The sequence below is a fragment of the Sylvia atricapilla genome, chromosome 8 (assembly GCF_009819655.1).
Source record: "Sylvia atricapilla isolate bSylAtr1 chromosome 8, bSylAtr1.pri, whole genome shotgun sequence".
Classification (NCBI taxonomy): Eukaryota; Metazoa; Chordata; class Aves; order Passeriformes; family Sylviidae; genus Sylvia; species Sylvia atricapilla.
In genome coordinates, this window is record NC_089147.1 from 2,629,012 (window position 1) to 2,639,334 (window position 10,323).

Genomic DNA, 10,323 nt, shown 5'->3' on the forward strand with positions numbered 1-10,323 from the left:
GACTACAAATAACAGTTCTAAGTTAAAAGCTGGATTTTTCTCCTGGCATTAAAAATTCATATTTAGATGAGAATATCTCAGGGCTCAGGTATTACTAATTTATCACCTGGAGGCTGATATTCTGCTATACAGTGGCGGCACAATATCCCTGATTGCAGGAGAAATCCATAATGTAGGCTGCTAATCCAGAGACTCAGACTGAATTGTTCTAACTCCAACAGTTCTAAAATAAAATTCCTGCCCCAGAGTTTAAGGTGCTGTTCCATTGAAAGCATCCTCCCTTCCCATGATGGGGAAAGCTGATACTAAATCAGCTTTTTTTAGGGTTTTTTTTTGTAAGGATGTCAAGATGCCCTTGATGAAAAATGTTTGTTCTTTAGGACTCCGTCATTATTAACGACGTGTGTTTTGAACAAGATGCTCGAGATAATTCTAACCCTGGATGGAATCAGTGCTTTTCCCTGGGACTAGCACATAAAAAACCAGCTGGGCAGGAGCACCACAAGAGAAAGTGTTCAGTTCCATATCAAGGGCCAGCCCTTAGCCCTCGGTGCACCCTTGTACTAACTGAGCTCACGAACAAGGAGCTCATAAGATCCTCGCTGCCTTTTTCCCCAGTTAACCACTGCACTGACAGCGTTTCTGCAAGAGGGGCACACACAGCATATTCTCTATTCTAATCTAGACAGAATTAACTCAGGGAAAAAAGAGTGGTGAGTTCAGTGGAGAGGAAGAGAGGGAAGGCAAACGTGGGGATGAAGCCCAGGAGCTGCCCAAGTGCCGAGTCACGGAGCGTGCGTCACCTCCCAGACACTGCTCACCACCAGGACCTGCCTGGGAACCCAAAAACCCAAACTCAGCCAGGGATTGTACACAAGGCAGGGAAATACTGGCACTACTGCTTGCTTCTGGAGGATTTAAAAGCAAACTTAGCCATGCCAGTCCTTTGCCGTGAGTGATGTGGAAACCAGTGAGGGAAACCTGTGAGCTTGCCAAAAATCCCTGCTAAAATGTGAGGAGACCTCCACAGAGCTCTTGAGCTGTGATGTCTCAAGGCCATTCCTTATCCGAGCACAGGACAGGGAGAACTGGGGATCTATAGTCCCATAATTCATGCCCACTTGAGGAAATGACAGTACATCTAGAATATCTGAGACCATAAAAAATTCACGTGATTATCTGAACTAGCTATTAATAAAGAGCTCTTATATTCTGCTTTATGACAGGCACGGTTTAAGGAACCGCTGAAAATTTGTCTAACATATTAAAAAACATGTAAGCAACAAATCTATTTTATAGCCCAGTACTCCCTTGTAATTTTACTAATCAGTTTGCAAATTAAATAGGCTTTATGAAAATGAAATCATGAGCATGTTTTAAGGAAAAAAAAAATCATCTCAGAGTGGTAAATTCAGTGGGAGTTCCACATTCAGCCTTCTAAAAACTGATGCTTGCTTAAAAAATCCTAAATAACCTCTGAACATGCACAGGTACGACTCCCTGGGTATGGACACTCGATTTTAAGTTGTTATTGACCACACTGAATGTGCTCAGAGCATTCTCTTATTGTACTGGCACATGCCCGTTTCAAGGCTGTTTACTCCAATTTTACTACATTCAGGGTGAAAAGTGATCCCCTAATACTCCCGAGAACAGTTCACCCTGTTTGTGCTTTTGCTCTGTGTCAGGGTGATTGGTGCCTGAAAACTGCTTCCCATTAAGACTTCCCAGCACAAGCCTGCCGGGCAAAAGAGAACAGCGTGTAAAAATAACAATTCAGTGATCAAACAGCAACATTTGGTGTCCTCTGTGCCTGTTCTTCTCCCCCTTTCGTGGCACAAGACACCGAGCCTGATTTTACTCCATTATTTTCCAGCGAAATCCACTGGGTTTGGTACAGAGGAGTGTAGAGGAGAAAGGGCCATTTTCAAAGTCTGAATTAAACGGAGATGGATTAAAAAGACTGAAGGCCTTCAAGTCCTGCTATGTTTAGATGCAGACTCAAACTTCTAAGTCATCACAAGAGATTTCTGTCCTGGCAGGGAAGTGCTGGAGCTCTACCGTGTCCCACTCCCCAGAGCTGCTGATACCTGGTCTCCGACTCAGCCTGTATCAAAAATAATTGTTCAGCATCTCAGAAACCCCAGCTTTGACTCGTGTTGGTGACATCCATGGGCAAGAGGAGCAGGATGCTGCTGTTATTTTTGCCTGCCCATGATTGCTGGAGCAAGCCTATAAATAAAGCCCACGTAGTTACCAAATTAAACCAGTTTAAAAACAAAAGCAGAGGAAGCTCTTTCCATCTGGTCTGAGCGAGGAGGAATTGTCACAAGCTCACAAAAAAATGGAGTTGCTTGTTTTGTGCTCTTGCCCACCTTCCCTGCTTGTTTTACAGCTGCCCTTCTCTCTCCTCTTCCTTTTTGTTTTTTTTTTTTACCCAATTCTCATGTCGAGGTTGTGACTGCATTGCTTGGAACTATTTTGGTGAGGTCAAAGCTTACAAAGCCCAATCGTGGCGTAAATGACTTTTTAAAAGCTGGAACAGGGGCTCTCTGATGCCCAAGACAAATACATTGAGGCAAGTGTGTGAACTTGTAGGACTGTATTTTAAAAGTGAATAACACATCGAGTAGTTCTGGTCTGGTTAGTTTCCTCCTGGGAGAAGGAAGAGGGAATTCAGTAAAATCCCTACTTTTGGTGTATTTATCTATGAATAAGCACAACATCTACAACAAGCCCGAGGTCTCCTTCCAACCATCAGTAATTGGTTGTTCATGCCCATTTTGTTATTATATTCATTATTCTCTCCTGCAAATAGAGAAGGAGAATGAATGAGGAGATTTCCACGAGTGCAGAAATGTAACTTGTGGATCAGTCGAATACATTTCTGTGTATCAAGGCCATCGACAAATAAAACCCAGCCATATCTCCACGGGGCTGACAAAGAGACAGATAAAACATCCCACTGCTGGAGAGAGTAATTCAGCAGAAATTATGCTTGAACTGCCTGCTAGCAGTGATAACACTGATCCCTTCTGGAGACCGAGCCCAAGCTGCTGAATTCCAGAGGAGTCCGTGTGGTTTAGCTGAGCAGGTTGGTGAGAAGAACATTCCTGCACTCACAGTTTGTAAAAAAAGCACACAAAGCCACGAGAAAAGTGATGCAAATTATCTGTCTGGTGGCCAGTTGTGCCAAAAAATATCCTTGAGAGGCTATTTAATTATTACTTTAATGAACTTTTCCTAATCATCCCTAGCCAGACTCACAGAGCAGTTTGGGCTGGAAGGGCACTAAGGATCATCCCATTCCAACCCCCTGCCATGGGCAGGGACACCAGGTTTATTTTTAAATCCTATTTCACGTTATCCCAGGTCCACAAAACCTGGGAGCAACGTACTCAGCAACTCCACACTGTATTTGCTTCCCTCTTCATTCCCCACGGAGTTCTTTCCACATGGCACCCAAACTGTTCCCTGGAATGAGCAATTTCCATCAGCCCTCTCCCAGAGTCCTCCTGTTTGATGAGAACGTGGGATTTGGGGAGTTTAAGACAACTTCCCCTCACACAAGACTTTGGCTCTTCCTTCCCAGTACTTCAAGAGCATCTTAGATCCGGCTTTGAGGAGGCTTTGCAGCTTTAGGGACTCTAATTCCCCTCAGCAACTGAAGCTTTTTGCTCGACTAAAACTCTTTTTGGGTAACTAATGGGAATTTTGGCACAATGCTCTAGCAGGAGTCACACTGATCTGTGCAATTCCCTCAACGCCAGCACGCTCAGCTCCACCTGTACACGGATAATCCAGAATTCCGGCAGAACCAGAACCTGCCTGAAACCAGAAACTTCGGGAATGTGCTGCTCAAGAAGGTGACAAATGACACAGCTCTTATTTGGTGGTGACTGCTGCCAGCAGTGGAGTGCAGACACACATCTAGACAGATCCCATTCCCCAATTAACATCCTGCTAATGATGTCAGGTTTCAGACCTAAATTACCCAGCGGAGTTGTTGAACAACACTCCAGACCCTCCCAAGCTGCTCTGCCTGGAGCCCTGATCCCAGCAGGAAGAGCTGATGAGGCTGGGATGCCTTAACAGCACTGACCCCAGGAGGTCACTGTCATCTCCCATTTGGAGGGATCACCTGCATTCCCAAGGGAATGCTCTGATCTGCAGAGCAAAATTAAGGATGCAGGATTGAAGCCTGGAGCTGGGACCTGCTGATCTGCTGTTTCCTCTTCACCCAATGGTTGAAAATCTCTGAGGAAGGAACAAAACCAGCTGCAGTTCCTGCAGGTGCTCACAGCCTGGCCATCCCTGAGAGTGTCCAAGGCCAGGCTGGACAGGCCTTGGAACAAAACCTGGCACAGTGGAAGGTGTCTCTGTCCCTGGCAGGGGTGAAATGAGATGATCTTTAAGGTCTTTCCCAACCCAAACCATTGCATGATTCTGTGTTCTCAGCATTCAGATCCCTCTGTGCAGAGCTCTGACAGTTTAACAACCCTGTTGGGCAAAGCTAAAGAGCAGCACTGCTTTTTCCCTGTCATTTGCCTGTTGTTTTTTTTTTCCCTTAAACACCCACAAAACCTATTGATGTCAACTAAGAACAATTAAACTTAGTATTCAACAGCAATGCCGATAAGGAACTGCCTTAAACCCTTGTTTTTAACAGCTTGCCCTTTAAATTATTTACCAGAAAGTCCCATAAAAATGAAAAACCTTCCAGTGCCAAGTCCTGTGGCTTTTGGACTCCTGCAAGCCAGGAGAGTGTGAGCAGAACTATTAGGGATTCTCCTAGCAACCCATCCTCAGCAGCATCCTCCTCCTCCCCCTGGAGCAGGGACAAAGCCTTGGCCAGATTTACCTGACAAAATAATGCTGAAGAAACCTTCCCTCCTCTCCTCTGGTCCTCAGAGCCAGAGCTGCAGAGCACAGGGAGAAAAACCAGCCTCACTCTCTTAACAGTGACATTATTTTTTTTTTTTTCCAGTCCACTAAATCCCAGCAAATGTTTGAGATCAGAACACTCTGAATTCCCAGGGAGTATCTTGTGACATTGCATTTGTTCCACTGGGAAGTTAATAGTTATTAACTCACCCTGTAAGTCTGCACTGGTTTTAGTGCAAGTGCAAATCTCCTGTTAATGGTGCTATTCCTTGCAAAATTCTGTTACAGGGGAAAATAACCCTCATTTTCCAGGATTTTATCACGTTGAATGGATTCCTTTTAATTTTACGCGTAGAACAATATAGGAAGCAACAAACCCTAAGTATTATTAAAATTTGTGTTCTGAAAGCATAGTAGAGATGTCAAAATTAAAAGAAAATTGCCTTTACCGGCTGCATTCAGGGAAACTGGCTTGGTTTGTAAGGAAAATTTTAAGCAGTTTATCCTCCAGTAGATCCCTGTTTTATCTAAAAGTCTCCAGGCTTATTAAATCGTACATTTTATTTGTTGCCACTTAGTTCTGAAGCTGAAGCTCACAAGAGCATTTAAAGGCATTTATTGGGTCTCTCAGCCATTAGCTATGATTTTATACATCATTCTCACACAGCCTGCCAATGGATGGGAGGGGGGGAAAAGACAAATCCAGTGCCACAGGATCCTGCTAATTCCAAAGGAAGACTTCCAAGGCACTTGGAAATGCAGCAGTCAAGGATGACTTCGGTATTGAGCAATAAATAAGGAAGTTCAAGAGAGAGAAAATTCAAGTTCAGCGCCTCAGGGTTTCAAAACAGTTAAAAAAAAATACTGGTTTGACATTTAGCAGCACTGCTCAGTCTGTTATTCTACATGAACGATTCTGTGATGAAATAAAGACAGGCTGGGCTACCCCATCTTTTCCTAACAATCCTCTCTCATCAGTACTTTTCATCCCCTAAATACTGGGAATACCTGCAACCCTCAGATTTATCTGCAAGTCAGAACTTCTTCTACATCCTTTTGTATTAAAACCCTCCAAAAATTCCTAGCACAGGCAAAGTTTCTGCAAGCAACTTCTATAATTAATAACTGCCTAAGATAATTTGTATTTTCCAATGTTTTTATCGTGACTGTCTTCTTTACTGGACATGACTTTCAGGATGATACTAATAAATACTTAAAGTAATTTTTAAGTTTCTAACATAGCAACACTGTCAGCTAATTAACAATTTGATTCCTTTGAAAAGAGTAAAAATACTCATTTAATGAAGTCAAACTGTGTGGGATATTTAGAATTAACTTTAGGTTTCCATACTGGATTTGTTTCTATGAAGTAAATCTGAGTTTCTTTCTGCTCTTTATTTTTAACAGTACAATTGGAAAAATATTCCATGCATAGACTTATGACTTATAGACATCAAATAGTTTTTGAAAAGTAAGTGCTTTAAGGTGGTATTTAGGCATAGAAAATTATATCTGAGGCAGTGGGGATTTCACAGGACAATGTCCAGCCTGGAAATATCCAGAAGCCTAAAGATGCTGGAGATCACTTCCCACTTCCCATGCAAAAAGCCAATTATTTGCAATTTCCTCCATTATTTTAAGCCAATCCGTCCAGCCACAAAATCCTGGGAGCTCTTAATATGCTCACAGATGTTTCCAGCTGCATCTCCTAAGCCTTCATTTGCTCTGGGAAACCCAAGGAGTGAAATCCGTGCCTTTCATCTGCATTTGGAACCTGGGAAGTTTAAGCCCACTCTGCCCATTAACACATCCTGAATCTGCTACTGTGTCGTAAAACTGACAGAGATAAAATGGAAATTGCAAGGTGAGGTCGGAATCTCCTCTCCCCTCATTAACCAATCAGTCTGGAAATTCCAGGCTGTAATTCTCCTCCCAGAGCAGTGACTCTGCAGAGTTTGGGATGCAGAGTGAAGGTCCTGCAAAGATTTCTGCCACCATTCCTGGTGGTTTCCATAATTACCCTGAAGATTGGATACCGACTCAGAGCTTCTCCGTGCATCACTTTTTAGTCATTTTTATTAGTTAATAGTTGATTTCCATATTCAAACACAGAGGGATGCTGCTTAAGGGCAATCAGCCACGAGTTTATAAACAAATCAAGGCTAAAAACTGAAAAACTAAGCTTGTGATTACTAAAATATTTAGTTTAGCAAATCAGCTCTTTGTTTGGAGTAAGTACAGATAAAAAAGTCGAACTCCATTATCTGCATGTAATTGGCATCTGCAACTAAAATTCAAATTCAAAGGCTTTATTACCCCCCTGACAGCACAAGCCATAAACTGAGAAACTCCAGCTCAGTAGTTTCCTGAAGTGTCCAGAAATCCTGCAGAGATGACGCTGTGGCAGTGCCTAAATAAGCCAAAATAGGAGGCAATGCTTTGTCCAAACCAAAACTGAAACCAAACAGGAAATATTTTATCAACCCTTCCCTGTGAAGTGTTTAACTCACAACTGACTCTTTGCTCAACTGTTCTTTTATCAGCTGAGCACAGAGAGTTCCCCTCGGAGACGCCGGGATCCGAGCAAGGCTTCAAAAAAAAAAAATCGACTTCTTTTGGTTGTTGTCATTCTTAATCACAGATATCTTGAAAATTATTACTCCCAGCTACTAGTGGGAATAAAAAACCTCTGGATCAGCTAAATCAATCAGGCCTGTGCAGTTGGGAAAGCAATTCGGTGAAGAATCAATTTATTGGCTATTAAAGATATGCTTAAAATTAACTGCAGAATAAAGTTCTCCATTTATCTGCTCCGGAGGATATCTCCAGACTCCTGGGGTCAGTTGGGTTATGGACTCCAGGAATTCCATGGGAAGTCATCCCAAACAAACCCAGCCACGCCTGCAGCCCCCAAAAATGATGGGCTTCAAGTGGGAGGTAAAATCATCTGAAAGCTGAGACAGGTCACAGACACTAATGAAATATCAAGCCAATACTTGAAAATAAATTGCATGTTAATGGATCCCGCTGTCAAATAACCAAGTGCCCAAAAACTCACTTTGACAGCTCCGAGGAATCCTGAGATGTTTCCAAAGAGTGACTTTCAGAGCTAACAGCCAATTTTGGTAGCATTTTTTGTATAAAAATGTGGCTTTTTCAGACACAGTTACTGAATATTTCACATCTTTGTGAACGCAACGTTTCATTTTTGCCGCAGTTTCTTGGGAGCTCAGAAACTCCCACTGGCAGATTTGGAACTAATGGCTGTAATGGCTGTTGTGTTCTTGTATTTAGAGGGGGTTTTTTTTGTCAACTTGTTCATTTACCAGGCTGTTGTGGAAAATTTGCTTCCAATAATTCTGAAGTGCAGAGTTTTGGGGTTCGACAGCAGTTTTTACAGTAGATTTTAATGTGATCCAGCTGCAAGCTAAAGGACTGGGTTTGTCTCTTAGGCAGCACTTTGTTCACTGTAACATTCCCAAATTCCAGCCCTAGATGGACAAAAAGATGGATGGTTGTACTCCCTATCTGTTCTGTTTGCATAATGTCCCTCAAATAAAGCCATCTCTCACTCACAAACACAATTACAGTTAAAATACAGCCCAAACCAGCCAGGACAGGACATTGCTGTTCCCCCACAACCGACTCCTTATTCAGGGTTTCAAGTGGAACAAAAAATTCCTGATATTTAAATGTGGTTGATTTATTCTCCTCAAGATCTGTCCCTATTTGTACCTCATGTTAAAATCAGAGGGATAACTGATCTTACTCCTCTAACTCTACTCTTATCTTCAGACTCTCCCTTAAAATTTCCATTTTATTTTTTCTTTTCCCCCAAAATAGGGACTTGGTCACAGATCCTAGGCTTGCATATATAAAATATCCAGTTGAAAACTGGGATCTGGCAATCTCAGATTCTATTATTTGGATTGCTTTGTCCTGAATTTTCCCTTTTTGCTTCTTCTACAGATTTTGCACTACATCAGAGTCACAGAAAAACATCTTCCCCTTCTCCAACGACTGCAGCTCCCTCACCACTCCCTGAGCATCACAAGTCAGACAGAAAAAGGCAAACTAGGGGAATTCTGGAATATTTCCATTCCTTCTTCACAAATTACCAGGGCCAGGGAATTAAAACATGAAAAAAACATTAAGTAGTGACACGTTTTCATGAAATTTTTGACCCAGAAGTCCAACCCTGGACTCTGTGTCAGGCACATCTCTGTGCATCTTTAGGAAAGTCTCACTTGTACTTTTAAACATCATAAACACTCAGTTTTCCACTGAAAATGATTTCCCCATTAAGCTTTCTCACTTTAAATACAGACTAGTCAAGGATTCATTCCCTTGTGCCCCTGAGTTGGCTTTCTAAAACAGATGCTATTATGGCACTTAACTCTTCAAGAGTTTCACGTATTTTATTAAATAGACAAAGGAATTTTAATTAAAAACATATTTCAAGTACACCTGAAAGTCCCTTTACTTGTTTTGCATTGTACTCCCGAGTCCCTCTGAGGGTTTCAACAGGAGATATATGCAGAGTGTTTGGATTAAGTGGGAGTTTGGTAATTCAGCAAGTCTCAGGGAGAAATCTGCACAACGGGAAAGTAAAAAATTACAACTTCAAATGAGGTGTAGAAATGAAATCTTAATTATGCAGCTACTCCAGATCCCCTATGATCTGCACAACCACTGTGGTTTGGGGGTTTTTGGGGGGGTAGATGCTGCGTGAAGCAGTTGGCATCTGCTCCTCCTTGAGGAGGAGCTTATATTTCAATGGCAGATTAAGTAATTTCTGTGACTCATCACAGGTTTTGGAGGGTTTTTTAGTGCTTTGGGATCTTTGGGGATAAACAGCTGTATCGTAAAGGCACATTACTGCTTCTAGGAAAGGATGAGCTGTTTTGCATTTGAAGCAAAACCTTAATTGATGCACTGCTGACTTCCTCCAAAACTTCACTAATTCATAAATTTTACACATCCAGCACTACCAACCAGTTGCTAATAATAATTAATCTGTATTTACTTGTAGCCATGTGCAAATTTTTTATAAAAATCCAAATAATGACACCTCTAACGACCAATTAATTCCTTGCAAAGAACGCTGAATACATTACACAGCAGAAATGTGTTTGGTAAGCAAGCAGACTCTAAAAATAATGCCAGTTTGACACTTCTTGCTATAAACATTTGCATTAAAAGAGAATTAAGGGTGGGCAGAGCTCTCAACTTTTCTTCACTTGGACAAAGACACTTGGGTTTCAATTTCCCTGTAGTTTTTGGTAACTGTCAAGTAGATTCAGGGGACTGGCTTGCTGGGAGCAGGTATTCCTGAAGGAAATTGCTTTCTGGGAATGACAGCCACGGTCCTATCCTGGGAAAAGAGCTGCGGAAAAACTTCTGGCAGCAGGAAAGCTCCTCTCTGAGGAGCAGGTATTC

At 42.1% G+C, this 10,323-nt stretch overlaps 1 protein-coding gene and 1 long non-coding RNA gene across 3 annotated transcripts in view; one reads left to right on the plus strand and one right to left on the minus strand.

The window, feature by feature from the left end:
- Positions 1–10,323, plus strand: part of LOC136363954 (uncharacterized) — a 465,017-nt gene that overhangs the window by 179,921 nt on the left and 274,773 nt on the right. The gene's annotated exons all lie outside the window — the stretch shown is intronic.
- Positions 1–10,323, minus strand: part of DOCK1 (dedicator of cytokinesis 1) — a 269,993-nt gene that overhangs the window by 143,651 nt on the left and 116,019 nt on the right. The gene's annotated exons all lie outside the window — the stretch shown is intronic.